We start from the raw sequence: 5909 nt of genomic DNA, 5'->3' as shown, positions 1-5909 counted from the left end.
AAGTTTTTTTTGCTACCTTAGTATAACCACTGTCTAGCAAAAATATTCTGAACCTTGAGAATCCACCAGCTTTAATGTTTAGAAATTTCCCATCTTTAGAGATTCTGCTCATTCCTTTGGCCTTTAGCTCTTCTGATCTTTTTATATACATCTCTATTTCTTCATCATACTTCCTTCTTCTCTCTTTAGCTTCAGCCTCATTTCTTTTCTTTGTTTCCTCCCTTTCAATCAACCATTCAGCTAGAACTGATCTCCATGCCCTTGTAGCAGTATCCTTGTCCTTTAGCAAGCTTATTATTCTCTTAATTTCCGTGGTTGAAAGAGAGTCCATTAATTTGCTTCCAAGAAGGTGAAGGAACCATCTTCATAGAAAATTCTAACTTCTCTAAGAGATATAATCCAGACTTTGACTATTTCCTCAGCAAGTTGTTGAAAATGGTCTTCATCTGAGATGCACCAATTTTGAGGTAGAAAGTCAGATTGCTTGAAGCAATTCCAGATGGCCCTTTCAATGAATTCTCCTTTTTTGTAGGCTTGACTTTCTTAGGCTTTCTTCCAACATATTTGAGATTGAATTTAAGTGAAGGCTTGGTTAAGGGTAGGGTTGTGATTTTCTTGAGATTTGTCTGGCTTGTGGTGGTTGGGATTTTTAGGAAAGAGTTGGCTGTTTGTTTGTACAAAAATTTTGGCTTTGAGATTGAAGGTGGTTTGATGTTTGATATAGTTGATGTTAAAGGTTGAGCTGAGGTTTGAGCTAATTGTGTTTGGATTTTTAGGGATTGATGTGGTTCTGAGCTATCATGAGCCTTTTTAGTTCACCTCTCACTTCCCTTTTTCTTCTCATCATTCTTCTTCTCCTCCTGCTTCTTGACCTTGCTGCCAGTTGCCTTTGATTGACTTGGATTTGAGCCAGAAGGTTTTTGATCATCTTTCTGCTCATCATCATCCTCATCTTTCCTCAGATTGTACTTAGTAGCTGGCAACATGTTGTCATAATCTCTCAGGTATCTTTCCAAGATTTTATCATCTCAACATCTTCATCTTTCTTGTTCTTCTTGATCTTCAAATCAGATTGTAGAGTCATAAACAACAATAAATTTGATCTGACACAATGCTTAGGAACATAGAGATGCTTGGCTTGCTTGGTGGATGGGCAGACATAAACAATTCCCTTATTTGGAGAAAGATAGGCTTCTGGAAAAGCTGCTACCTGTGCCTTTTTAAGCTCATGTAAAAGTTGAATGTCTTCAGGAATTACTTGGTAGACTTTGTCAATCATAACATCCAATTCAGATGCCCTCAATGTCTGAAGGCATTCCAAAGTAACCTGAAGACATCTGTCTACCCCACCATCATTGATGTTCATCACAATTCTCTTCTGTAGAAAGTTGTCAATCTTCACCACCACTGCTCTTACAAAATTTATATTCTTACCTAAAGCTTTCTTGCAACTCATGTAGTTTTGTTGGAGAGACACTCTTAGTGCTGCTAGAAGATCAGTGAATTCTTGATCTTAATTAGGTCTTTCTGCAGCTCTCAATAGTCTTTCTTTGCCAACATCAACTTGATTATGTGAGCTTTGTCCCTCTTGAACAGACTTTTGAGATTGTGGAGCATCCCTGAATTGTGCAATCCTAGCCTCAATCTCCCCCTTAGTCTTGGAAACAGGCATGAGAAGAGGAGATGGAATTTCTGGTCTAATCTGTTCAGGTAAGGCAGGCAGTGCAATGTTGAGCTTCCCAATGATGACACCCAAGGAAACTGAGTTTTGCATTTGAAGATGCATGTGAGAGTCCACCAGGGTCTAGATGTCAGTCTGTTAACTCTTGACTAGAGAAGTTAAGGCCTGGACTTGTGCAGTGAGAGAAGAGTTGGAGTCTTGCAATACTGTGACTTGACCTTGTAGAGATTGAATCTGTAAATTTATTAAAGTAGATGCATGTTAATGGGAGCTTGATGTAGAGGCAGTAGATGACCCAAATGTAGCTTGCATAAATTTCTGAATTTCATCCATGACCAAAGGATAAGGAGCTTGCGCAGTGTGCATCTGATCCAAGTTCAACCTTGTGTCATTAGAGTTGGTGATATAAGTTTGAACTTGATTGTGCAAGGAAACAAAGAAGTCCTTGAGTTGTGTCATGCTTTTATCTACACCACTGAGATCATATCTGGACATTTGGTCTGAAAAGTGTTTGAATTGATTTTTGATCTCTGTTTGAAAGGGAATAATTTCATCCATCTTTTCCCTTACCATCTTCCTGATCCTGTCTTCATGACCAGTCAATTTGACTTCAAGAGCTTTACCAAAAAGGTGAAAAGCCTTGAGTTGAGCTTTGTGCACTTCTGTGACTGCATCATATACTTCTTGTGGAGTCAAGGCCTTTGCATTGCTTCCAAGGATAGTAACATACTCTTCCCTGAATCTGGCCAAGACTTGATCCATCTCCAACACAAAGTCTTGAGATAGCCATGCATCCACATTGCCATCCTGTTCTTCATCATTTACAATCTTCTTCGACTGTTTCTCCACATCTTCATTATAGATGAGCATGATGGCCTGATAGTCCTGATTGCTCATATCAGAAGTGAGTAGATGTTGAGAGATATTTGCCAGTCCAGAAATCTGCTCCACTAAGAGATCATCTACAGATATGGGTTGAGAGACAAATTCTTGCATCCAGTTGGTGAGAATGTGAGGTGGTTGAGGTTGTGAGGTTGATGGCTCATAAACACCTGTGACTGAAGTCACAGTTTGACTCACATATTGCTCTGTGGTTTTGACAGTGTGTTGTCCTCCACTTGTAGTGGGAACCTCCAATTGAATTGGAGGGGATTTGACTGGGTTACTGTCATGTACACCAGCCTCAAACCCTTGTGTGTCTTGTAACATACTGGCACTTGAATGTGCTATACTTGCCTCCCCTATGACAGGATCATGGGAAATTGTACTCCTAGCTTCAACTGCCAAGGCAATATCTGCTGGGGTTGTGAGGGGAGTTGTCCTTACATGAGGAACCTCCAATTGAATTGGAGAGGATTTAGATAGCTCCTCCTCAGGAGTACTACCCTCAAACCTTGCATTCTGTGAAGATTGTTTTACACATGAAGGTGCATTAGAAACATCCATGGGGTCTTCAGTAAAAACTGATGAAACCCCCATGGTTTTGATGGTGTCATCAAGGTCTACCCCAATATGTAGCCTCTCACCATCTAAATGTAGTGTCTGGGTGGTGAGCAAAGCTTCTTGAGCTAAGTCACTTGATCTTTGTTGCATTTGAGAAGTGGATTTAAGTGGAATTGGAATAGAAGAAATTTTAGTCATAAGAATTTGTTGCTCAGTTGTGAGTGTTGGAAGCCCCCCTGAATGAATGAGGGAGCTTCAAGAGATGTGTCCTCATAGTGCGTGCCTTCCTTATTTCTCCTACCATACACTTGAATTGCTTCTTGTGCAGGCTGTGCAGACTCACTACTGGTTACTTTTAAAACTGCATCCTGTTGGGAGGATACAGAGGAGGCTAGAGTGACCAGCTCAGTTTGCTTACTCCTTTTGGATCTTTTGACCAGAGGTGACTCTTTTTCAGCTATCTCCTCACCACTCTCAGTTACCACAGTTAGGGTTATCCCCTTTCTCTTCTTTTTACTCACCTCATCCTTTTGAGAAGATGAGGTGGTTGGTTTCCTAGCTTCTACATGTTTTGAAGGAACAGGCTCAACTTGGGTAAGTTCTTGTGGGTGTGCCTGTGTTTGTACTTCCACAGGCTCAGAAACCACTGTTGTACAGGGTTGACTAGCACTTGTTCTCATGTCTGGAATAGGATAAGGATAAGTCCTAAATCTTTCAATCATGAAAGGTGTTAATCTAAGACCCACCTGTACCTTATTTTTAGTAATAAGTGATCCAAATAGAATTTTGGACACTTGTTTACAATTGCCAATTAGTGACCTATTTACACCTTCTAGCATATGTATGTCATTAACTTTATGATTTAAAGCAGACATGATAAATCTAGAAAGGAAGGTTTCTTTACCTCTTGACTCAAATGGCATGATCAGTCTGGTGCTCAGCTCCCCCAATTTGTAGTGACCTACATTAGTCTGTCTGTTGTGAGCCATGGAGTACACCAGTTTTTGGACAACACTAGAGATGTTATCAAACCCTGACTTCCTGCAAGTGAAAGCTCTTATCACAGAGTCAAACATGAATGACCACTCTCTTCTCAAGTTCTTCTTCTTCAAGCTTGCCAAGTTGATCTTCTCAGAATAGTTGATAAAGTCCATGAATTTATAGAGCTCATCCTGAGTTGGGATCCCTACCACCTTATCAATTGGAATGTTCAAGGCCAAGTTTATGTCATCTTCAGTTATTTCCACTTGTTGTCCTTTGATTTGACAGTTGACAACCAAGCTTAAAGATTGATCTTCATGAATAACAGTCCTAGTCACAGCTGAGTTCCAGAAGTCACCCAATACATCCATATACAGATCTGGGTTAGCTGTTAGAGCTCCAACAAAGTAAGTTTCAGATAAGAACTTGACAAAGCCTTTAAAAGCTTCATGAGCTTGATTTACATCTAAAACTGCAAGGAAATTGGTCTCCTTTGGGATGAAAGGTAAAATAGTGTTTGCTGCCATTGAGATAAGTATGAATTTTAGTGGGTAAAAGAAATTTTTGAGAAAGGAGAAGAAACGAGAGAGAAATTGGTTTTTGCTTGAAAGGCTAGGTCACTTGAGATCTCGAAAATTGTAACTATGTATATGTATCGAGAAGTCTGGGTATTTATAGTAAAAGTGAATGACTTGTCGAGAACTCAAAAATAGACGTTTGACATTTGTCTATCGAGAAGTCATTTTAAGAAATGAAGTACATATCGAGAAGTCATTTTAAATTACTCTTATAGAGAACTAAAAAATGAGTTATCGAGATGTCAAATAAATACCCAGTTTGTCCAAAAATGGATGAATTAATTCCAACTTTTATTTGAATAAATTCAAGATAAAATTAGAATAAATTTTCCAAAGGTATTTTACCAAAATAATTTATTAAATTAAATTATTTCAGTTCTGAGTTATTGATAAGTCAAAAATTATACTTGTAGAGAACTCTGTGAATTAACACTGCTAGAGAACTCTACAAGGACTTTTTGATAAGTCATAATTAAGCTTATCGAGAAGTCACTCGAGAAGTCAGTAAATTGACTTGTCGAGAACTCACTCGAGAAGTATTAAAAAGACTTGTCGATAAATCAGTTTGACTTATCGAGAACTCAGTTCTCTATATACTTTTGACCAATATAATTCTGCCTTGTGTTAATTTTACATATTTAAGGATGTAAACTAACAACTAAGCAGTTTACTTAAAATTTGAAAAATTCCAAGTTGAATTTTAAATTTTGAAGAATAAATATGCAGAGATTTCTAAAATATTTATAATTCATATTTCAGTTAATTTCTAATTTAAATCAAATAAAGATTGATTTATTAGAAATAAAACGAGCTGCAAAACATTAGCTGAGTTCTTGCTTTAATATGAAGAATTAAGCATTCCAATTTCACCAACAAGTCTAGTGAAAGTTGCTTCATCCAAAGGTTTAGTAAAAATGTCATCTAATTGTTTTTCTGTTGGAATAAAAATGAGCTCAATGGTACCATTTGTAGCATGTTCTCTAATAAAATGGTACCTTACATCAATGTGCTTTGTTCTAGAATGGTTAACTGGATTAGCTCCTATAGATATAGCATTAGTATTGTCACATATAATAGGAATTTTGTGTAACACTAGGCCATAATCCATTAGCTGATTTATAATCCAAAAATGTAATAACCCCAAAAATTTTGGACTTTTTTTAATCCTTATGAATAGTGAATTTGCTGATTATGTTGATTAAGGAAATTTTTCATGCCACACTATG

This window comes from Apium graveolens, chromosome 7, assembly GCF_009905375.1.
Source record: "Apium graveolens cultivar Ventura chromosome 7, ASM990537v1, whole genome shotgun sequence".
Taxonomy (NCBI): Eukaryota; Viridiplantae; Streptophyta; class Magnoliopsida; order Apiales; family Apiaceae; genus Apium; species Apium graveolens.
This window is presented reverse-complemented; position numbering follows the sequence as displayed.